Here is a 23946-nt window from a genome sequence, read left to right as displayed (position 1 = left end):
GTCCAGCTGCTGGGCTTCCAGAAGGGTGAGGCTTCTGAGAAACTCTGTGCCCTAACAACTCAGAAAGGGAGAGTCTAGAACCTGGAGTTGCCCCAAGAGAAGAGGAGAAAGGACCAGATAAATGTGAGCCCTAATAATAATAATGATAATGATGATGGTATTTGTTAAGTGCTTACTATGTGCCAGGCATTGTATTAAGCACAGGGGCGGATATAGGCAAATCGAGTTGGACACAGTTCCTGTCCCATGTGGGACTCACACTCTCAATCCCCATTTTACAGATGAGATAACTGAGCCCAGAGAAGTGAAGTGACTTGCCCATGTAATACAGCAGACCAGTGGCAGGATTAGAACCCATGACCTTCAGACTCCCAGGCCCGTGCTCTATCCACTACACCATAGAACATGGAAGTTCGGCAAAGTGAGTAGTCGTATTCATGTTATTTCAAGAATCCTTTAGAGTCCTTTTCAGATGATGCTGGCATATAGTCTTGCAGTCTTGTAATATCCCTGTGACTACCAACTCTGTTATACTGTACTCTCCCAAGCATTTAATTTATGCTCTATACCCAATAAGAGTTCAGTAAATATGATTGATTATAAATAAGTGCGATTCTATTTGCAGGTTAGGGGTAGCTTCCTGAACTCCCACAATCCATAAATTAAGATTCTATAAATCTTACTGTAACATTTAGAGAAGAATCCATTCTACTTGCATTGATGGAGCATTCACTCATTGGAAAATATCTTGAAAGATCGGCAGGTAGTCCAAAAAACTAATGAAGTCAGCCCCGCTAAATTGTTTCAGATTGTCTTGTCTCCAAGAGAGCTTATTTGTTCTTGGGTCAGTTATGCAAGGAGTTTATGTGGGAGAGTCAGTGCTATGTCTGTACATATCTAAAAACAGTCACAGTGGGGAACTGGCATCAAACAGGTCATGATTCAAGAGGCAACTACAGTTTGTCAAAATTCTGTCATGATTTTTAAAGAGCTTTTAAAAAATCGTTCATACTGAAATGATCCTCCACTGGGCTCTGTCCCTTCCTACTCTTATAATTGGGAAAAAACCACTTCATATCTTCCTGCCTAACTGGGCTTAGGAACACCTCTTTGTTGCTCATTAAGAAAGATGGTCTGTGAGGTTCACTCTGGTTTCTCCAGATGCTGGCACAGAGTAGAGAGAGAGATCTCCCCTCCCTGTCTTTCCTTCTCTCCTTTGTTCCCGCTCCACCTTTAGCTCCCTTTTTCCTTCCCTCTCTCCCTCCCCATCCATCCCTACATCCACCCCGTTCCATCTTTCTCCCTCTCTTCTTTCCTCCATCCTTCCTTCAGATCCTTTCCTCTTTTTCCCCTCCTCCTTCTGTCCTGCCTGCCCTTCCTTTCCCACTTGTCCTTATCCCCCTCCCTCTCGCCCAGCTTTCTTTCCTTCCTTCGTTCCCTAATGGATCTATCAGTCAATCAGTTGAGCATTTACTCTGTGAAGAACACTGCTTGGGTGAGTACAATAGAGCAGAGAGACATGATCATCCCTTCACTCAAGGAGGGTTCCCTCCCATCCCCTTACTTCCATTCCCTTCCTTCTCCTTTCTCCCTCCCTTCCCTTCCCTCTAATGTCTAGTACAATCGGATTTGCTCTAACCTGTTATGTAATCCTACTCTCTTAGTCAACGCTCATAGAATTAGGCTCAAAAATCTATAACTTTTTTTTAGTCTTATTTAATTTTCTGAAATTATATGAAATTTCTGGACCAAGATTAGTGATAAAATGAAGTAGAGTTTATGATACTATGGTAAATCAAAATATGTGACTGAGAGCCCTCTCCTTTTACAGTTAGATTTTCTCATTTCACTGTATTGATGAATGTTCCCTAAAAAAGCAATATGGGAAGAGAAAGTATTAATAAGCATTAAAATCCCAGAAGCCAAATTATTAACTAGTTCTCACACATCTAATTAATTCACATTTTGGCTAGAGGCCTAATATATATGGAATTTAGAGCATTTTCAATAGCTCAGATAGATGGAATATTTCCTAATACTTAGCATAATTGTCCCAATGCCACATTTGCTACTTGAATCTTGAGAAGCAGCTTGGTCTAATGGATATAGCGAGAGTCTGAGAGTGAGAAGGATTCTGATCTGAGCTCTAATCCTGGCCCCACCACTAGTCTGCTGTGTAACATTAGGCATGCCCCTTTCATTAATTCATTCATTCAAACATTTATTTACTGAACTGTACTTTCCAAGTACATAGTACAGTGCTCTGCACACAGTAAGTGCTCAATAAATATGATTGAATGAATGAATGTGAGTTTACTGTGTGCAGAGCACTGTACTAAGCAGGTGGGAGACTACAGTACAACAACAGACAGACACATTCCCTGCCCACAACTCTCTGCATTAGTTTGCTCATCTCTAAAATGGGGATTAAGACTGTGACCCAAATTTGGGACAGATTATAGGTCCAACCTAATTATCGCGTGTCCACCCCGGCACTAAATACAGTGCTTGGCACATATGAAGACCTTGACCCAAACCATCAAAACAGTGGAAAAAAAATCTAAGAAATCTAGAAAAACCCTCTCTGAACTACAAGGGTCCTATATTTTCCTACAAGGGTCCTATATTTTCCACAGCAAATGTACAGTGTCCTGAAAAACACTTTAACCTACTGCTATATAACTCAATTTTGCTTTGTGACTCAATTTTGTTCAAAGGTGTACATGTCAATGTAGATCTACGACAATGCCAATGTCAACACAATATTACATTTTTTTTCCCCAAGTGTGTTATTTTGGCTTTTCCATCATGTTTTAATATGGTAGTTCAGTTCCATCTGCGGCCATCCCTGTAGATACCTTTGGCCCAGGGGAGTAGAAGAAAGCAAATCACTTTCATTTTCCAGGACAGGCCAGAACAGAAAGACTGTCGAACTAGGGACGGTTTATCCATCCCTCCACCTCACTCACCACCCCAGTTAAGTGGTTCACTTTCTCCAGCAGGTCCGAACCCTATTGAACCCTCTCCCTATTTCGAGCAATTCCTTCCAAGTGGTAGAAATTCATTCACTCACAGTTAGCAGATTCTCCAGTCTTCTCCAGGTCATCAGAAAGATGCATTCTGAGGCTGCCGCTCCCATGACAGGATTCCTTCTGGGGTGTGATCAGAAATCGTCAACCCCGTCTCGCTTCATCTCTTCAGTGATGCTGGGTTGCAGAGAGCTGTGGAGGGAGGGGGAAATTTAAGATTTAGGTATCTCTGCCTCAGGAAGTAGTGGAGGGGAGATCTATGATCTGGTGCTATGGTGCTAGGTTGATACTATGTGCCAAGCATTGTTCTAAGCACTGGGATAGCTACAAGGTAATCAGGTTGTCCCCTATGGAGCTCACAATCTTAATCCTCATTTTACAGATGAGGTAACTGAGGCTCAGAAAATGATGATGATGATGATATTTGTTAAGCACTTACTATGTGCAAAGCACTGTTCTAAGCACTGGAAATAAGCGAGGGGAGAACAATGTTCTGCCAGATGATGATGGTGGTAGTATTTGTTAAGCACTTACTATGTGCCAAGCACTTTTCTAAGGGTTGGGGAAGATACAAGGTAATCAGGTTGTCCCAAATGGGGCTCACAGTCTTAATCCCCATTTTACAGATCAGGAAACTGAGTCACAGAGACTTGAAGTGCCTTGCCCAAGGTCACACAGCAGACAAGTGGCAGAGCCAGCATTAGAACTTCCAAGCCCGTGCTCTTTCCACTAAGCCATGCGGCTTCTACAGTTTAGTGACTTTCCCAAGGTCTCAGAGCAGACAAGTGGTGGAGCCAGGATTAGAACTAACATCCTCTGCCTCCCAAGCCCATGCTCTTGTCACTTGGCCATGCTGTTTTATATGACTTTATGGTACTTGTCAAGTGCTTTTTTAAAGTGGTATTTGCTAAGCACTTGCTATTTGCCAGGCACTGTTCAAAGTACTGTGGTAGAAAAAAGCTAATAGGATCATACCCAATCCATATCCCACATGGGGTGCACAGTCTTTAATATCCATTTTACAGGTGAGATAACTGAGGCACAGACAAGTGAAGTGATGCATCCAAGGCCACAAAACAGACAAGTGGAAGAGCAGGGATTAGAATCCGTGACCTTCTGACTCCCAGGCCTGAGATCTCTCCACTACTTCATGCTGCTTCATATTATGCCTATTTATTCCTATTCATGTCTGCCTCCCTCTCTAAGCTTGTTGAAGGCAAGGAAATGTCTACTAAGTCTGCTATATTCTACTCTCCCAAGTGCTTCATCTGGTGCTCTGGCCTCAGTAGGTGCTCAATAAATGCCACTGACTGATTGCTTGAGATCTCAGTTGGAAGTGTGTCCTGAAGCTGAGACAGGAGTGGCTGGCTGGTGGCTAGGGCTGTGTTGAGGAGCAGGGAGGAAAGCATAACTGGGGCAGCTTAGTGAGATGAGAGGCTGGAAGGAGGAGGAGGTTGAGCTGAGGAGCAGGGAGGAAAGCATAATCGGGGTAGCACAGTGAGAAGCGGGAGCCAAGTGGGAAGGATCGGAATGGGGTGACGGCTGGGCTGCAGAGCAGGGAGGAAAACATAATTGGGATAGCAGAGGGAGGATCGGGAAGGACTAGAAGAGGCAGGGGGCTGGGGCCTCTTTGCCTGGAAGCTCTGGCTTTAGATGGCAGAATGCCCTCTCAGGAGAGGACTTTGGGAGGTGGGAAAAGACTGGGATTCAGGGGCAGTTGAGAGGTCAAGAGCACTGGCTCAGATCTGAGAGCCATCCACAAACGTCAGTAGCAGCAGTGGATGGCGAAGGAGTCTTCCGTGTCATTGCACCCTCTGGGAGGCGTTACCCATTAGTCTCCTCTCCCCATGGCACAACCTCTCAAGTGGCAGCTTAGCCACCCAGAACACATTTGTTCACATCCCTATGTATTTACTTATTCTAGGTAAACACTCATTAATTCATAGATCCAGCTTTCCAATCCATCAATCAATCAGTCACATTTATTGAGCACCTACTGTGTGCAGAGCACTGTATTAAGCACTAGGAGAGTACACCATAACAGAGTTATGTGCTGCCCACAGTGAGCTTACCGTTCTTTTCCTCCCATGTACAATGTACACAGTAGATGCTCAATAAAAACTATGGTTTGGTCATGTAACCCTGCTGGACTCGCCCTGAATTTAAAGAAAAATACCCTGACGCCACGTTGGTTTACATCTTCTCAAGTCTCTTCGATCTTGTCATGCCTCCACTTGTCTCATATGTCCTTTCCCTCCATTTGTATTCGTCCAATCGCTTAGTACAGTGCTTTGCACAAAATAAGCACTCGGTGAGTATGATTGAATGAATGAATCTGCATACCAGGTAACTGTCTGACAGTGAGAGCTCAGATGCACAGGTTGGCTAAGATATCCAAACTAATGGCCCGTTTGCTGTGGAAGTTTAATTGACTGTAAAATTACTTCCTTCTGTCTTCTTATTACCTACCTAGAAGCCATATGGAAATCACGAATCAAACATTCTGAGGACATTCACTTCTATCTAATCAACTTACCTCACCTTTAGAAAAACATCTCTAAACTTCAGTTACTCCCCAAGACAAGACTTTGCGCTAGAATACGCTCTAAATCACACAAAGGCTTAGATGATCCACAGTTGAGATAGACTGACTTTGGACTCAAGTCTCCAGGCAAATTTTGTCCTCCCCCACTGTCAAAATGCTTGTGAAATTCCAAAGGAATTCAAGACACCTAGAGGAGACAGTCAAGGCCTTTGACTCTCGGGACAGAAAGAGGAAAGGAAGTAGTGGGATGGAATGGGTGGAAGAGATGGGGAGTTATCATCAACCTAGTCAGAAGTCATCCTATGAATATGCAAAAACATCTTTACAATGAACCATCTTGAGGAATGTTTCAGTGGGGGATTCAATGCCACTTTTCAAGCAGTCGACCGATAGTATTTGAGCACCTACTCCTTGCGGGTCAATAGAAAGATTACAAGAGAGTTGATCCCTGTCCTCAGTAAGCTGACAGTCTACTATGGGGAGGAGGGAGACAGACACTAAAATACATTCCAAGTGGTAGAGACTACAGTGTTTAAAACTATGTACAATAATAATAATGGTCTTCAAGTACTCACTGTGTGCCAAGCACTGTTCTAAGCACAGGGGAGATAGAAGTGAGCAGGTGAGACACAGTCCCAGTCCCACATGGGGCTCACAGTCCCATGCTCACAGGAGAAGGAACAGGTTTCGACTCCCCAGTTTGAAGATGAGGGAACTGAGGCACAGAGAAGTGAAGTGACTTGGTTACAAATCAGACGAGTGGTGGAGCTGGGATTGGAACCCAAATCCTCTGGATCCCAGTCCTGCGCTCTTTCCACTAGGCCACCCTGCTTCTTGGGGCCTAAATGGTAAGAGTGAGTAATAGGTTTATGTTTTCATGGTACCAATGTCAATTCCTAACACTGGGAGCCTTGGAAAGACACTGACTTCAGAGTTGCTTCATGGTTTCACCATGACTTTGATGCTATGTTCTGGATAGAAAGATTTGCCCAAGCCTTAGTAAAGAAAGGATGTAACCTTGCTAGAGGCCCAAACATTATTGTCAAGAGAAATGTATGGGTTTCTTCAATAATGACTGACAGTCAAGGACAAGATAGTGAACCGAATGGGCTATCCAGAATCTATCCTGGAGAAATATTGCATTCCACGATGACAGCTGTGCTACAGTTAATGTGAGACAATATTTCAGAAGCTGAGCAAATAGTACAGAAAGTTGACTGATAACTATCAAAATGTGTTGGAGCATCACGGCCTCCTGGAAAGCGCAGGGGGCAGGGAGTTGGGGCAAGTGGGTTCTAATAAGAGTACTAATAATAACTGTAGTATTTGTTAAGTGCTTACTAAGTTTCAGGCACTGTAGTTAGCGCTGGGGTGGATTCAAGTAAATTGATTTGGACACAGTCCCTGTCCCACATGTCACTCACAGTCTCTATTCCCATTTTGCAGATGAGGTAACAAGTTTGGAGAAATGAAGTGACTTGCCCAAAGTCACACAGCAGACAAGTGGCAGAGCCGGGATTAGAATCAATGACCTTCTGACTCCCAAACTGATTATCTTGTACCAATCATTTGACCAATCAATCATATTTACTGAGCACTCATTGTATGCAGAGCACAGTACTAAGCACTTGGGAGAGTACAATACAACAGAGTTGGTAGACACATTCCCGGACCGCAACTATCTTACAGTATCTACCCCAGTGCTTAGTACAGTGTTTGGCACAGAGTAAGTGCTTAACTTAATGGTGCTTAATGGTGCTTCTCTGGGCACCATTTGGAAGAAGAAGACTTAACATATCTGTCTACCTCCAATGAATGTGTTTCTACCATACCTCTCCTCTCAATTCATGTGGCCCACATAAGCAAATGAAGAGAAGGAATTGCCACTATTTCCTTAAAGAAGGATTTGTGTTTCCTTTCATACAGTGTAGCCAGTAACCGTGAGAAAATTATTTAATCCACCCCTCCCCTCCCTAAAAGAAAATAGATATTGTCAGTACAAAAACTTCTAGCTGTTTCTTTACTTTTCCCTATTCTTTATGACTGCTCCATTAAGTGTTTAATGTAATAAACCTAAAGGACAGAAAAGTTTGAAATTAGCCTTTCAAAGGATTTGCTTGCAGTTTGCTTGAAAGGGTATTATTTCCTGAGAAAATGAAGCAGGATGGTCCATCTCTGCATATTTCTTCCCCCATATTTCCATACTAAGCCTTGAAAACGAACGTTCAGGGTTCTGCAAAAGATGCAGTAATGCTCAGCCATGACCTACATTACCGAAAATATCTCTCAGCAGAGAAGGATGTTTAGGCTCAATTAGAACTAAAACCTAAAACTTTGGAGAAAATCTTCTTTCTTTGTTAATAGAGACCGATCCAAATTATGGGCATTACTAGCTAATGTAAATCACATTCTCAGAGAATAACTATGAAAGTTAGAACACTATATTAACTGTCATTATCGTAGCCAGAGTCTGGACAGTTAATATGTTACTTTGACAAAATGTGATAGGCACCAATGAAGCCTTTGCTCCTAGGCTTTTGGACTTGACAAATCTGCTCACTTTCAAAATTCTACTGAAAATTCAGTGATAAAAGCTTACATTCTAAATTTTGTTTATTTTGATCATTCAATAGCATCTATACAGAATTATTATTTTGTAATATCTGTTGTATCTGTTCTTCTTTCCAAAGGGTTCTAAGAGATGTGTTTTTTGGAAAATGCTATGTCCTAATGGGATTTTCTTAATTCTTGATGTAACTGGACTAATTTAAACATTGAGTCGCAGATTAGTGAAAGCTCAGGTTCCAATTCATATTCAAAAATTAAACAGCAAACACTTCTCAAAACATTGTTGAAACCTACTTTCCTCCTTCCCTTCTTGTCATAGGTGGGGAGTTGAGGTTTGATGGGTGGTGGTAATTAATTCATTGTATGTGCCAAGAGCCTCCTGAGTGCCAAGTACTGTACTAAGCAGTGAGGTAGATAAAAGATAATCAGGTCAGAATAATAATCCCTATCTCATATGGGACTCACAGTTTAAGTAAGAGGTAGAACAGTCACTGTATCCCCACAGATGATGAGACCAGGGCACAGAGAAGTGACTTACCAAAGGTCACCCAGGCGAGTGGCAGAGCCAGGATTTCAATGACTTGAAAATCCAACACTGCCTCACCACATGCCCTGGATGCCCAAATGAAGAAACCGTGGTGGTCTCATCACCAGCCAAGATCTGGGGATTTGGAAATCTCGCAAATATTTTAAAATAAGTAAGTTCATTTATAAAATGACTGAAGACCCTGATGGAGAGGAGTTCAGAGGTTTGAAGAAGTGTTTGGAAGGACTTAGCCTGCTCTCAGGAACTTTATGAAAATGAAAAGAAAGATATTAGAAAGATTAAAAAAAAAAAACACACTACCTTGATCAGGAGAACAATCTTCTCATTTAATAGTTTCCAGCAAAAATTCTAAACTATACTACCATTTCTCATTTCATTTAGCATTCACTGTCTGACACTTCACTGCTCCTTGTCAAGTATTAATTTTGATGACTTCATAATCGCTGAAGTAGACAAAGAGATAATCACTTGGCTCTGTACCCTTTAAGCACTGTGATACTCACCCCAGCCCACAATATTTAGAAAAATATTCTAATACTCTACTATTTCCCCAATCCCTAGTACATTTCAATGTCTGACTCCCTCTGAACACTATGGGAAGGAATCATGACTACCAGACACTTAGTTCAGTGCTCTGAATACAGTAAGAGCTCCATAAATACCATTGATTGATTTTTTTAAAAAATGTATTATGGTGTTTGTTAAGTACTACTTATGCTCCAAACAATGTTTTAAGCCCAGAGCTCCACATTTTACGGATTAGGAAACTGACACACAGAGAAGTTAAGTGATTTACCCAAGGTCATAAAGCAGACCAGTGGCAGAGCCAAGATTAGAGCCCATGTCCTGTAACTCCCAGGCCTGTGTTCTTTCCACGAGGCCACGTTACCTCTCATGAAGCGTCTTCTCCGGTAGCGAATCCAGGAGTTGGAAGGCTTTTAGTCCCAGTTCTGCCTCTTGCTTTTTGTGTGACTTTGGCCAAGTCACATAACTTCTCTGTGCCTCAGTTTCTTAATCTGTAAAATGCAGAGTAAATACCTATTCTCCCTCGGCTCCAGATTGAAAACCCCATGTGGAACAGGGATTGTTTCCGACCTATATATCTCATAGGTACCCCAACGTTTAGCACAGTGCTTGTCACATAGAAAGCGCTTAACAAATACCACAATTATTATTCTTGCTACTTGTGAAAAGATAGAGAGTGACTTTACTTTGAATTTTAACAGGTTCTCATTGGAATAAACAGACCTGTTTCTAGACTGAATCTAAGATTCCCAGTTTCTCTAAGACCCATTAGTTTTTAATGGGGGTTTTTTCATATCAGAAGAGAGGTTTTCTTTTACTTCTCTTCATATACAATTTTACAGAAGACCGAAAGTGAGGTAGACCTTCCCTTTTCCATTTCATTTAGCCATCGCTGAAACAAAGTGAAGCTAACACAAGGGAAATAGAAGATTGTTCTATGTTCTTATTTTACATAACACATTTTAATGAGGGTTTTACATCACATTCTGGGGAGTGTTGTTTGGATTAATTGCACACTTCTTATCGTGTGATTGCCAATCTCCTGTTTTCTGAGACTCTCCTCAAAATGACTTGTTATTTTTCAGTGAGCTTACCCTTAAGACCAAATTTCGAATCAATAAGAGAAAATGAACAAAATTGTCTGTCAACTAATAGAGTTCACTGTAACGATGCTAAGGCAACTATCTGTGTCAGATTTGTGTAACTTAGTGATCTCAGTGTGGACATCCATTTCATTTTGTACATTGGGATAAATTTAACTTTTAGTCTAAGTAGGCGGTTTTAATTTCTTCCTCTTCCTTCGGTATTTTGCTGTCCTAGCTGAATAGTTTCTTACGGTGAGAGGGAAGAGGATTAACTTGAATAAAACCCAGTTAAAATGCAAATGAAATGAATTTCTGGGCAATAAAGCAGGCATTAAGCTTGGAACACTAATGACCATAATAGTAAAAAGTCTATGACATATTTTATGTGCCTCTATCTTTTTCATCTTTATGCTCATTTAAATGAAAGTCTTCAGATAATTTTCGAGGCTTTGCATTTCCACATGCCACAGACGTGATTAATGGCCTCATTACTTTATTTTCTCCAGAAATGGCTACAGTTACACACTTCATGTTATTCTCTATAAAAAAGAAAGCAGCATGGAAAGAGCACAGGCTTGGGAGTCAGAAGACCTGGGTTCTAATTCCAGCTCTGCCATTAGATTGCTGAATGACCATAGGCAAGTCACTTAACTTCTCTGTGCCCCAGTTATCCTGTCTGTAAAACAGGGAGTTTTGACTGTGAGCCCTGTGTGAGCCCAGGGACTGTGTCCAACCTGATCATCTCGTATCTACCCTAGTGCTTAGTACAGTGCCTGTCACAAAATAAGTAACAAATACCGTGAAAACATAAGACAAATAACTAACAGAGCCAGAAAGAAAACACTTTTTCTTCAGTCTCTAGACTATTCCTCTGGCCTAAGGTAGAATGTTAAAAAAAATTGTCTACTAAGCTCCAGGAAATGCCCACGATTTCAGATGTATTCCAGAGAAAAAGGTTGACATCTTCACCTTTGTCCACACCTAGAGAAGCAGCGTGGCTCAGTGGAAAGAGCACGGGCCCTGGAATCAGGACTCATGAGTTCGAATCCCAGCTCTGCCACTTGTCGGCTGTGTGACTGTGGGCAAGTCACTTAACTTCTCTGTGCCTCACTTCCCTCATCTGTAAAATGGGGATTAAGACTGTGAGCCCCACGTGGGACAACCTGCTTCCCCTATGTCTACCCAGCGCTTAGAACAGTGCTCAGCACATAGTAAGCGCTTAACAAATACCAACATTATTATTATTATTATTACCTTTCTGTTAACCCTGTCTTTCGGCAATGATGATGACCAAGGAAAACAATGGCAGTTCAGAAGGTAGTTTCAAGGCAGGTTTCATGTGTGGCTCCAAGCAGGGATGTTCACTGAGGTAGTGGTAAATTCACAAAAACCCACCAGAATGACTTTTAGCTCACAGGGAGCTAGGAGATGGTGTCTCTCGGCTCAACATGATAACAGAAAGAAGGGAGATTGACCGCTTAGGAGTGGTCCAAGTTAGAGAAAATGAGCTGATATTTGACTTGGTTGCTATCAAAAGCTGGCTACCATATCAGGCAAGGTTTTAGGATCAGGGAGGTGAAAGAGGACCCAAGGAAGCGCTGCTGACATCCAGATGTAAGAGGGCTGCCAGATTGTTCCAAAATACCAGCAAACTAGTCAGTACTCAGAAGGAGGATCTGCTGGTCAGATGGTCAGACCTCTCTTCCCTGCCTCCCAAACCCCCACCCTCAATGATATATTTGCAGTCATGGGCAGCCTAACTCAGAAAGCCCTTGTACAATAATAACAATTAGGGCATTTAGTTAAGCACTTTCTACATTTTCTAAGCGCCAGGGTAGATACATGTTAGATTGGACAAAATCCCTGTCCCACACGGGGCTCACAGTTTTAATCCCCATTTTACAGATGAAGTAACTGAAGCACAGAGGAGTGAAGTGACTTGCACAAGGTCACACAGGAGACAAGTGGTGGATCCGGGATTATAATCCAGTTCCTTATGACTCCCAGGCCTTTGATCTCTCCACTAAGATGTGCTGCTTCTCTTTTATGTTGTCCCATGTTGGTTCTGATTTAGATAATTTCATCTTTTGCATCATGTCTATTACACACAATACTATGTGTGGTATGATTAATAGGTCTCAACCTCATAGGTTAGTGATGAGAAGCAACATGGCCGAGTGGCTTGAGCTCAGGCACAGAGTCGGAAGGACTCTATCACTATTCTGCTATGTGACCTTGGGTAAATCATTTCACACTCTAGGACTCACTTTTTCCTCATTTGTAAAATGGGGATTAAGACTGTGAGCCCAAGTGGGGCAAGGAACTGTTTCCAACCAGATTGGCTTCTACTTGTACAGTGCTTAGTACAGTGCCTGGCACATAGTAAGCGATTAACAAACACCATTAAAAAAATGGTGGGTGTGGTGGGGGAGGGAAAAAAGGAGGGAAAGTCTCACTTAAGATCTTTTTCCCGCTTGCAAGCTGTCATCACTCATTCTAAATACAGAAACCTATTTCAAGTTCTGCTGCACTTCCTTTTCTGCAGAGGGAGCTGTGAAGCTGCTTTCAACCAATCAGCAGACACACTGTCAAATTTCCAGGGGAAAACATTTTCCTTAGCACAAATGATAGCATATGCAGATTATACTATCAATGAATAAATGATACAGATTGAGTGCCTGCAGTGTCCAGAGCACTGTATTAAGGTGTTTGGGAGACTACAGTGTAACACAGTTGGGAATCAAGCTCCCTGTTCACATCTAATTTATAGTTTAAATGGGGAATTCACAAAGTTCCCCATTGACCTATTTTTGAGTAAAAACAAGGCTGGATGTTTCACCCTGTTGAAAACACAAGCATATTCTGAAATGTATGTAGCATTTTCTTCGGCTTACCTAAAGGTGGAGAATTCCAAATGCTGTTGTCTGCACAACCAAAGTGGAAGGCAGACCCACTGCCCATTTCATAAACAGGCCAACTGGAATTTGTTCTAATAGCAGTCTTTTTGGCTTTCATACTCTATTTCCCTGTGCCCTCTATTCCTCTTTGGGTAGCTCTAGCCTCTGAGATTTCTAAGTCAAAATTCTGAGCCGCCCTCCTCTACAATCATATTATAGTAAAACATTAAAGAATATGGTCCTTGGCAGAAAAGAATGTTTTCCTATCCTAAAATGTTAATAAGCTTTCAAAGTCAAGGAAATAGAGGTGAGAAAGTAGGTCATCGTCTGCTGAAACAACCTCTGAAGATGGATGGAGTCTGGTCCCTGCCAACATAGGAATACTTAAATTTTCTCTGAATTAGTTCTACTTCCATAATCACCCTCTGTATAGCATAGGCTCCACAACTTCCCTGATTACAGCAGTAATAAAGAGTCATTTGTATATCCCATCATGGGTCATTTATGAGCAACAAGGTCAAGCTCTGTATAAGCAAAGAATTCTCAAAGTACCTGATTCCCATTCTTCACTGTGATGGAGCAGAGTTCCACTAATAATGTATGAGGACATAGAGAAAGTGATACCAATGTCACGTCACAAAGTCCATAACTATGTGGCAATTTCTCATGAAGGATATCGAAGAAAAAGGCACATGGGATTCCAATATCTTCTGCTCTTTGCTGTGGTGTTGCTTGTGAAAATGATTACTGTACTTGAAAACATATGGAAATAGCGTATTGAGAAAGATCCTGACCCTCCCAATGTAACATTATGGAGTTGAATCTTCCTGGTGTGTAAGTGAAGCCCTACTTGGATAGCAGAGAGTTTAAGCAGTGTGGTTAAACCAAATATGATTTTTTCATACCCTAAATGCATTTCTTTAAAAATCTTTATTGTGGTTTCTGGACTCTCTCTTATGTGTACTTTTCATTTTCCTTTAAATCTGCTTAACTATAGTAGAACAGAACCTGGTTATATTCTCCCGCAGTAGATAATGAGCTGTAGTATTCCACTTTCAAGGAGCAAAATGTCATTTGATAAAAGGGAATACTTTAAATTCACTTTTATTCCCCCCCGGTATGCCATTAAAGTCTACTTCTCCTTTCCTTCTTTCCACCTCCCTTCACCCCACCCTGCTTCAAACATTGGAAAGTTAGGCTCACAGTAAGTTGTCCATGCCACAGAAAGAAAATGGGACTCGGTGAAAATACTACTTTCCCTGACACTTTCTGGGTACATCAACCATTGATGGAAAGGTTTCACTATTTGATATGAAAAAAGATCTTGCCTCTGCCTCTTGCAGAGTTTTGCCTCTCTGCTCCCTGCCACTGTCCTGAACAGCCACCTGCTATTTTGTTCTCTTGCTCACTAGTCTTGGCCCATCAATGCCTGTGAGTCAGCTGGAATGATGCTATTACACAGTCAGTAGGAATCAATCAGTTGTATTTATTGAGTGCTTACTGAGTGCAGAGCATTATCCTAAGCACTTGGGAGAGTACACTATAACAGAGTTGGTAGACAAGATACTTACAGTCTAAAGTCTAGGAAGCTACACACATACACATGAAAAATTGCTAGGCTTAAGTTTCAGAATGAGGGTTTGTAGACCCCATGTAATCAGGCAATCATCTATATTGAGCATTTACTGTTTGCAGAACAGAGTACTCAGTACTTCGAAGAGTACAATATAACAGCGTTGGTTGACATGTTCCCTGCCCACAATGAACTTACAGTCCAGAGAGGGAGGTAGACATTAATTCAAATAAATTAATTATGTATATGTTAAGTGCTGTGGGACAGAGGGAGGGGTGAATAAAGGGTAAAAATCCAAGTGCGAAGTTGATGCAGAAGGGAGTGGGAGAAGAGGAAATGAGGATTTAGTCAGGAAGGACTCCTGAAGGAGATGTGTTTTTGTTTTTGTTCTTGTTTTAATAAGGCTTTGAAGGTGGGGAGAGTGATCATCTGTCAGATACGAAGAGGAAGGAAGTTCCAGGCCATAAGCAGGATGTGGGCGAGAGGTCGGCTGCAAGATAGATGAAATCAAGGTACAGTGATTATGTTGGCATTAGAGGATCAAAGTGTGCAGGCTCAGTTGTAGTAGGAAATCAGGGAGGAGGCAAGGTGATTGAGTGCTTTAAAACCTGTGGTATTTAAAGCCTGTGGTAAAGAGTTTGTTTTCGATGCAGAGGTGGGATGGGCAATCACTGGAGGTTCTTGAGGAGTGGGAAAATGTGGACTGAATGGTTTTCTAGAATAGTCACCCAGCAACAGAGTGAAGTATGGACTGGGATGGAGAGAGACAGGGGGCAGTGAGTTCAGCAAGGAGGCTGATGCAATAGTCTAGGTGGGATAGTATAAGTGCTTGATTAAAATGGTAGCAGTTTGGATGGGTTAGAAGAACTTCCTTTCCGGAAAGCTTGTTAAAACCCCAAATGAAATATTAAGTACAGAAAGCGGTTTTGTTTCCTCTGGTTGTCTTTAATGGATTGGAATAAATTAGACGGGACCTTTATGCATCCTAGATGAACCTTTCAAGAGCCCCTAATTTCCTAAAGAAGCTAGACATATTTTTTCTAAGATTCTTGATTCTTCTGTACAATAATGAGGCAGAGATATATCAACTTCCTTTCAAAAATTGGGTCCCATAGGGACTTGGGGCAATTTTTAAGTGCTTACTATGTGCCAGGCACCGTTCTAAGTTCTGGCAAAGATACAAGATCACAGGTTGGAGAAAGCCCATGCCCCAAGTGGAGCTCACATTCTTAATCCTCATTTTATAGATGAGGTAACTGAGGCCCAGAGAAATTAAATGACTTACTTGCCCAAGGTTACAGAGCACACAAGTGGCAGGATCAGAATTAGAACCCAGGTCCTTCTGACTCCCAGGTCCATGTTCAATCCACCAGGCTGGGCTGCTTCTAGGTTGGAATGTGATAGATGGTGCTTACAGAATAGGATACAGTAGAGGAGGTAGTATTCTAACACAGGGAAAAAACAGAATTTTTTTTTCTCTGAAGTTTAAGGATAGGGAAATTCAAAAGGATTAAAACAGGGGAATACAATATTTCTCTCAAATTGGCTAATTTGAGGGACGTGAAGGGAATGAAGGACTTTGAAAATTCAGTATCAACATGAGATCACACGAGACTCTCAACTTGAGTCGAATCTGGGTGCCCTTTCAAAATTCTGTTTGCTTAGAATCTGAGTCTGATCCTTGAGGGATTGAAGAAACCAAAATATAACCCAGTTTCATTCATAAAGATCTCTAACTTGCCAAAAGACAACAATCAGTTATAGGCACTTCAACGGGGGAATCAACAAAGCAAACTGTGTCTTAAATCATTTATGATATGATTTAACTATGGGATCTGTTTGTTCACAAGGAAATGAATCTTGGCCAGGCTAGTGTCATGCCCAGTACAATCAGGAAGAATTCTGGCACCGCAAACTGCTTCTTGTCTAAGCATTCCTTCTGCCAACCTTTCTCATGCACAAAGCATAATGCAAAGTTTGAGTCCAGATATCCAGTAAACATCTCAGATCTGTGGTCTGTAGAGATCTGTAGTCTGTAGACTGTCAACTCCTTGTGAGTAGGGATTGAGTCTGCCCATCCTATTGCATTGCACTTTCCCAAGCGATTAGTACGATGCTGTGCACACAGTAAGTACTTAACAAATAACACTTATTGGTTGATCGATCTTGAATTTCCAGAGGTGGAAAGTGTACATTAACAGAAGCAGGAGGATTAGAGTTTTACCCAAAAAGGGTTTGTGGCAGCATTTTGATGTGCCAGTGAAAAATATGAATCAATTAACAGGGTCATGGATTGCATCTAGCCTGGTTATCTTGTATCTACCCCAGCACCTAATACAGAGCCTGGCACACAGCACTTAACAAATACTATTTTTTTTTTATTTTAAAAAGGGGGCTTTAAAATGATGGAGAGCTAATGGGGAGATTATTTAAATACACACCAAAAGGAAGATCTGGAAAACTGAGTAGCAATGAATGGGCAACCAGGCTAGACACAGTCCATGTTCCCCTTGAGGCTCACAGTCTTAAGCCCCATGTTTACAGATGGGTCACTGAGGCACAGAGATGTTGAATGACTTGTCCAAGGTCACCCATCTAAGCCCGGCTTCTTTGTTTCAGACACGGTCAGATAGCTCCCCACTCTTTGTAGAAAGAAGGTTCTGGGTCATTTTGTTTAAAGCCCGGACTTAGTTGAGGTCTTTGATTTACGATTACCACACTGGTGATTCTTTCTGCTGTTTGTATTATCAAAGCAAAAGTAATCCCTGATATTGTTTTGGGTGGTCAATATTGTCTGCCTTAGGTGATAATAAAGTTACCCTTTCTTTCATCCATAATACACTTACGCTGTATTTCATCCTCAATACACAAGAGGATTTTCTATACTCAGAGCACAAGATGTTCATTTCCTATGATAATCCTTCATCAGGGGCTTTTGGAATCCTGCAGGGTTTAGAATTAAAGCAGGATATGCTATAATGGACAGGGTTAGCTCCACTGTAGTTCCCTGTAATTCCCACCCCTTTCTAAATTTTGGTTTCTGCTGTGAGAATACAGAGGAGTAAATTAAGCTTCAATTCACTAGCCTCTCAATATCCTTCAAATATTTTGAACAGGAACTGATATCCCAATGAAATGATGATAGATAATGACAAGGCAAGAGTATTTAAAAGCTTTCCACCTTCAAAACCTTATTAAAATCACATCTCCTCCAAGTAGCCTTTCCCAACTAAGCCCTCATTCCCCTACTCCCTTTCCCTTCCATGTCACCCTTCCTCTTGGATTTGTACCCTATAAGCACTTGACATTCTCCCCATCCTTAGTCCCAGAGCCAGTGTACAGGTCAGAAGTTCTTTTTAATATGTGTCCTCTCTAGACTTTAAGCTCCTTGTGAACAGGGAACATGTCTACCAACTCCATTATAGTGTACTCTTCCAAGTGCACTGGACACAGTAAGTGCTCAATAAATACGACCTTTTGATTGATTGAATGGAAAAACTAGATTGCACAGTGCCAAAGAGCTTCAACCCAGAAACCCAGAGTGGCCTTATGGTAGAAGTGGAGCACAATGAAGGAATATGAGGCAAAGTTACTTTTCCGTTCCTGCACTTCCAGGTATCCTGAGCAACTAGAGGTGGGATTAAACAGAAGCAGCGTGGCCTAGCAGAAAGAGCAAGGACCTAGAAGTCATTGGACCGGGATTCTAATCCAGGCTCTGCCACTTATCTGTTGTGTGACCTTGGGCAAGTCACTTAACTTCTGTGTGCCTCAGTTCCCTCATCTGCAAAATGGAGATTCAAACCTTGTTTCCCTGTCCTACTTAGACCGTGAGCCCCTTGTGGTACCTGGTTATCTTGAATCCACCCCGGCACTTAGTACAGTGTTTGGCACATGGTAAGAACGTAACAGATATGACAATTGTTATTATCAATAGTACTACTAATGATAATGATAAACATCACAGTAATGGAATTAGCCTTTATTATGTGCTAGAACACTGTACTATGTGCCGGGAGAGACGAAAGATAAGAATAGTAATAATAATGATAATTACGGTATTTGTTACGCGCTTACTATGTGCCAAGCACTTTTCTAAGCGCTGGGGTAGATACAAGCTAATCAGGCTGTCCCACATAGGGCTCACGGTCCTAATCCCCATTTTCCAGATGAGGTAACTGAGGCACAGAGAAGTAAAGTGACTTGCCCAAGGTCACACAGCAGATAAGTGGCAAACCTGGGATTAGAACCAATGTCCTCTGACTCCCGTGCCTGTGCTGTTTCCACTAAGCCACGGGCAGATGCAAGGCTTATCCCACAAAGGGCTTACTGTTCAAACAAGTATCTAGTCTGTAAACTCATGGCTCTAGACTGTAAGCTCTTAGTGGTCAGAGAACGTGTACCAACTCTGACATAGTGTACTCTCCCGACTGCTTAAGTCAGTCCCCTGCATACGGCAAGTGCTCAATAAACAAGACCGATTAACTGTCCTCATTTTTCAGAGGAGAAGATGAGGCCCAGAGAGGTTGAGTGCCTTGCCCAAAGGCATTCAGCTGGTTGCAGAGGTGCAACTAAAACCCAGCTCTCCTGACTCCCAGAAGAATCTAAGCTCTCCCCCCAGGTCCTTGCCTCATTTTCAGTAAACAACTTGGCCTAATAGGTAGAGCATGGGCCTGGGAGTCAGAGGGACGTGGATTCTAATCCCTGCTCTGTCAAGTGCTTGCTGTATGACCTTGGGTAAGTCACTACTCTGTGCCTCAGTTTCCTCAACTGTGAAATAGGAATACCTGTTCTCCCTCTTCAACTGTGATCCCCATGCTGGACAGGGTCTGACCTAGTTAACTTGTACCTATCCCAGCACTCAGAACAGTGCTTGATACATAGAAAGCACTTACCAAATACATTAAAAAAATAATTCACCTGTTCAACACCTTGCTTAAAATGAAATACGAAATTATGGGGATACATTCAGATTTCGCTTGCTCGAATTGGATTTGCACCTACAATCTGTGATCTATATTTTTGCCTACCTGCGATTTTGATCCAGAACTTTTTTCATTGTACATTTGTGTCTCATAGTACACATTTTTGTTGTTTTTGGTAAAATAATGCTTCATCAAATTATATTAGACAAGGACCTCAGAACACATTTTATAAAATGTCTGCAATGCTATATAAATCTCTGACATCACTCAATTGTGTTAAAAATTCATTGAAACTCACCTCATTGTTCTTAGTAATGGCAAGAATAGAAAAGCAAAAATTTACCAGTAGTGCATGAAGGATTTAAAACCAATACAGGAGAAAATTCTAGATTTTAAAGACTGCACAATTAATTTACTTTTTGCATATATGTCCCTTGGTATCAAATGGGATCTTCTGCTTATTTCTGCATATTAAAAAAGAATAACAGCTAAAACTGTCCTTAATAAATATTAAGCAAGCTTTCAAAGACTCCTTTGGGGCTTCTATGTCCGTCTTTCAAAGCAGAAAACACTAAGTCATTTTTAAGATGATGCAGACCATTTTTGCTTACTTATATCTGCCCCAGCACTTAGTATGGTGACTGACACATAGTAAGCACTTAATAAATGCCACAATTATCATTATTATCATCATTAGTATTGTTTTTGTTAGCAACCAAAACTAACTATCCCAGGATCTTTCCTACAGTCCATGGCCTATCCATAATGGCCACTCCCTTGACCCCTGAACCCCAAGGGGAGAGTAATCCACTCACCACTTGCTCCCAGAGAATGGGACAGGAAATGTCTAGCCAGGAATATCCTCTCTTTCTCCACTGGATTCCCAGGAAGGGAATGACCCCTGGCTGCAGGAATTAGCAGGACTATGATCGAAGGAGGAAAAAATCTGTGGAATTAGGTAGGATAAAACATCTAAATCCACTTGTTTGTCATTCACCGGTAGGCAGCTAAAAGCAACTCTAGCATGCTTTGTCAAGATCATCTATGGAACCCAATTTCTTTTTAAAACTTTAAGGCAGCAGTAGATTAAAATAGATGTGCAGGAGGTTCCTATAGCAACCAAAAATAAAAAGAAAGTGATTCTAAACTCACTATAAATTTGGTCCTCAGTACGCGACATGATTTATTTATTCTATTTATATTTCTGAGTAGCTTGTTGATTATAATTTATTGTATAACAATTTTGGGGCATGTCAGGGCTATTTTAAAATTTAAGTTAAATCATCATAGGACACTGGACCTAGAAGTTTAAGTGTTTGCAGTTCACATATCAAAAATGCAGTGAGAAAAGTTCATGTAGGCCTGGGGTGATTCATGAATCCTACACTTAGCTTTAGTCTCCAAATTATTTTCATCACCATAAGATATTTGGGGTCCTATGCTTGACCTCAGGTGTGTGCAACCTCCTTTCCCTTCCCAAATGCATTGTTTCCATCATTTTTGACACTGCTGGGCAAGTATAGCCCTCCTCAATTAGCTTTGGACATTTTGTTTGATTTCCTAGGCTATTCTTGCCTTTCCAATCAATTCCCAGTGTGGATATTTTACATGTTAGTGGCTCCAGACATATCCAGAGGGACCCAAGAATGTCGTGACCGGTGAGTATTTATTTTGTTTCTAAAGGACTTGGGAAAGTTGAGTTTCTGTGTGAGAAAGTTCTCCCTTGTTCAGGAACTAAACTTCACCCTGAAATTTACCTCTTTTCTTAGTGGAACTAGAACTTCAAGTCTCCTTATAAAATGAAAGTAGATTTCATAATTTCTAGGATTTCATAACTTTTGCTAATTGGAAAGGGTCGACGGAGAGGAAGGACAAGAGAGAAGTCATATTTTGTGGTCTGTTATAGTAGTGCAGTGATGGCATTTGAGCGTTCACTAGATACATTGCAAAGTATATCCCCTCTAGGCTTGTAAATTTGTTATGGGCAGGGAAAAGGTCTGCTAATTCTATTGTATCGTACTCTCCCAAGTGCTTAGTACAGTGCTCTGCACTGAAGAAGTGCTCAAAAAATACCACCGATTGATAATTGAGTGTCCATTAGGAGGGCCGAAATAGCTCAGTTGGGAGAGCGTTAGACTGAAGATCTAAAGGTCCCTGGTTCGATCCCGGGTTTCGGCAAGTGGTACATTTGAAGCAGCGTGGCTCAGTGGAAAGAGCACGGGCTTTGGAGTCAGGGCTCATGAGTTCGAATCCCAGCTCTGCCACTTGTCGGCTGTGTGACTGTGGGCAAGTCACTTAACTTCTCGGTGCCTCAGTTCCCTCATCTGTAAAATGGGGATTAAGACTGTGAGCCCCACGTGGGACAACCTGATTCCCCTGTGTCTACCCCAGCGCTTAGAACAGTGCTCGGCACATAGTAAGCGCTTAATAAATACCAACATTAACATTAAATCAACTCCTTCAGCTGGTTGGAGGATAATGAGATACGGGTGTTCAGGCATGAATGTAATCCAACCAAACACATCCTAAACAATTTGCACCTCTATCAGATACCGGCAACGGAGACATCCAGAATCTTGCGGGCTTAGACTAAAAAGAAGGGTAGAAAGGGAAATATATTGAATTTATATAATGCCTCATTTTCCAAGGCTCCTTCGAGTTAGATGTCACTCTCAACTCACAGCATCCCTGTGAGGTACAGTAAGGCAGATATTATTATCCCCATTGCTTAGATAAGAAAGCTAAGGCAGAGATCGGCTAAGTGACACGGCTGAGGTCACCTAGCAGAGTAGGAGCTAGAGCCAGATTCTGTGTCTCCGATCAATTCTCTTTCCACATTAGTGTGTTCCCTCCCACCCCTAGTAGCCGAGGTACACAAGTGGAAATGCTTTCTTGGGAGATTCTCCACCAACATCAGGATACACACAATTCAGTCTGGCTTCCAGTTTCCTGAGAAATAAGAGACTTTTAGCAGAGTGACTTAGTGGGAAGAGCACGGCCTAGGAGTCAGAGGATCTGGGTTTGAATTCTGGCTCTGGCATTTGTCTTCTGAGTGACCTTGGGCATGTCCCCTCACCTCAGTTACCTCATCTGCAAAATGGGGATTAAGACTGTGAATCCTGTGCAAGACAGGGATTGTGTCCAACCTGACTGTCTTGAATCAACTCCATTAAAGTCAGAAAAAGTGATGCTGTTGTTTTGCAGTTTTACCTACAAAGAAATGTAGGAAGAAGCTGGATAATATGAAAAGCATTTTTCCATTAATCCCAGAAGCGCAGTCAGCTCTTATTTACCTAACAGCGCCCCACGCACTCTGCATTCCAGGCCCATTTTTTTAGCCTAGTGCCGCACGGTGAGCTTCCCCCTCAGCTTCGGCTGACAGAAAAAGCCGCCACTTCATCCTGCGTGGGAGTGTTGGCTGACAGTTTAATGGATAAATGACATATTTAAACAATTTTACTCTATTAAAGAGTTTTGTCTAAAGTGATTTGGTGGCCTAACTTTGTTCCCTTTAGAAAGTGACACATTTTAGCAACTCAGACTGGATGTTACTCATTTAACATTTCACTTGCAGTCTTAGAAGCCATATTTTTGACCTCGATTTGGCGAGAGAGCTCATTTTGGTCCCCATGTTCTATTTCATCTGTTTCTCTGGGATGTGGGGGTCTCCTGGCTTCAACCAAACAGCTGTTTTTTGAGTCCCTTTCTGTCCCCATCCCCTCCCCGTGGACCTCCGGGACCAACCTCTTTCCCTGCTTCATTCGTTCATTCACGAGTAATTACTGGGTGGAGAGTACTAGACAACAAGCTTATAGTCTAGAGGGAGAGAGAGACAGACAGACAAAACATTACAGATATGTACATAAGTACTGTGGGATTGAGAAGGGAGATGAATAAAGGGAGCAAGTCAAGGTGACGCAGAAGGGAGTATGGAAGGAGAGGATGGAGGGCTTAGTCAGGGAAGGTCTTTTGGAGGAGCTGTACCTTCAATTAGAGAAGCAGCGTGGCTCAGTGGAAAGAGCACGGGCTTGGGAGGCAGAGGCCATGAGTTCAAATCACGGCTCTGCCACTTGTCAGCTGTGTGACTGTGGGCAAGTCACTTCACTTCTCTGTGCCTCAGTTACCTCATCTGTAAAATGGGGATTAAGACTGTGAGCCTCATGTGGGACAACCTGATTACCCTGTATATCCCAGCACTTAGAACAGTACTATGCACATAGTAAGCACTTAATAAATACCAACATTATTAAATAAG

The 23946-nt window shown here is 41.9% G+C and overlaps 2 long non-coding RNA genes and 1 other non-coding gene across 3 annotated transcripts in view; 2 read left to right on the top strand and 1 right to left on the bottom strand.

Moving 5' to 3' along the window:
• LOC114807643 overlaps window positions 1-23946 on the bottom strand; it is a 77933-nt gene that overhangs the window by 24764 nt on the left and 29223 nt on the right. Inside the window, exon 3 of the long non-coding RNA XR_003755695.2 lies at window positions 3074-3221. This is a non-coding gene — a long non-coding RNA (uncharacterized LOC114807643). The remainder of the gene's footprint in view (window positions 1-3073; window positions 3222-23946) is intronic.
• TRNAF-GAA lies at window positions 21797-21869 on the top strand. Its single transcript has one exon. It is a non-coding gene; the product is annotated as a tRNA-Phe (tRNA).
• On the top strand, window positions 21834-22688 carry LOC120638120. The gene is made up of 3 exons (XR_005659605.1): window positions 21834-21870; window positions 22476-22479; window positions 22676-22688. It is a non-coding gene; the product is annotated as an uncharacterized LOC120638120 (long non-coding RNA).

Source organism: Ornithorhynchus anatinus, chromosome X3 (genome assembly GCF_004115215.2).
Source record: "Ornithorhynchus anatinus isolate Pmale09 chromosome X3, mOrnAna1.pri.v4, whole genome shotgun sequence".
Taxonomy (NCBI): domain Eukaryota; kingdom Metazoa; phylum Chordata; class Mammalia; order Monotremata; family Ornithorhynchidae; genus Ornithorhynchus; species Ornithorhynchus anatinus.
This window is presented reverse-complemented; position numbering and strand designations above follow the sequence as displayed.